Source organism: Ascaphus truei, chromosome 6 (assembly GCF_040206685.1).
Source record: "Ascaphus truei isolate aAscTru1 chromosome 6, aAscTru1.hap1, whole genome shotgun sequence".
Classification (NCBI taxonomy): Eukaryota; Metazoa; Chordata; class Amphibia; order Anura; family Ascaphidae; genus Ascaphus; species Ascaphus truei.
The window spans coordinates 86296612-86297385 of NC_134488.1; the positions used below are offsets into that span (position 1 = coordinate 86296612).

Below are 774 nucleotides of genomic sequence, written 5' to 3' on the forward strand. Positions count from 1 at the left end.
CGTAGATTGGAGGGGGCGTATACATACGCGGGGCATGTCCGGGCATGTTTATAGGCTTTTGGGGCATGCCCGAACATGTTTTTTTCATACTGGGGCATGTCTGGACATGTTTATTCTGAAATAACGCCGTGCGCATGTCAGAAAAGTTCAAATGACGTTGAAAAGAGGGCGTAGCATTTTTTTTTAAATTCAGACAGAATACGGCTTTAAGAGGCTAAACCCTCAAGTGTCAGGGTGGCCGAGTGGTTTAAGGCGTTGGACTTAAGATCCAATGGACGTATGTCCACGTGGGTTCGAATCCCACCCCAGACATAATATTTTTATATATTTTTTTTTTATTTGTATATATATTTTTTATTTGTATAGAGACGGTACAGGGATTAGCCGCAACAGTCGGGGGTTACATATAAATAAAAAGCACAATTGTATGAGTCAAAAATTGCTTATTTTATTTTTTAAAAGATAACACAGTTTTCACCAGGAAATAATTACAAGACGTATTTACAAGTAAAAAAGTAAAACGGCTGTTAAGGCCTTAATAGACTAAAATCATCTAGAGGCGTTGAGTTAGTACGATACATAGTATAGAGGGACAGCAATACAATGTCTTATTTTACAGAGGGAAAAAAAAAAAAAATTAAACAGCTTATTTACAGTTTCAACCAGTCAGCCGACGGCAATAATAGACTACCCCTCCTCTTGTTTAGTAAATAACCCGGCGGGGATGTTAAGCCAGGGGCACTTAAAGAACTGTAACGCAAATCAGAGGTTCTT

The 774-nt window shown here is 38.5% G+C and overlaps 1 non-coding gene across 1 annotated transcript; it reads left to right on the plus strand.

Annotated features, from left to right (window-relative positions):
* Positions 1-228: 228 nt before the first annotated feature.
* On the plus strand, positions 229-312 carry TRNAL-UAA (transfer RNA leucine (anticodon UAA)). The gene has a single exon. It is a non-coding gene; the product is annotated as a tRNA-Leu (tRNA).
* Positions 313-774: the final 462 nt, after the last annotated feature.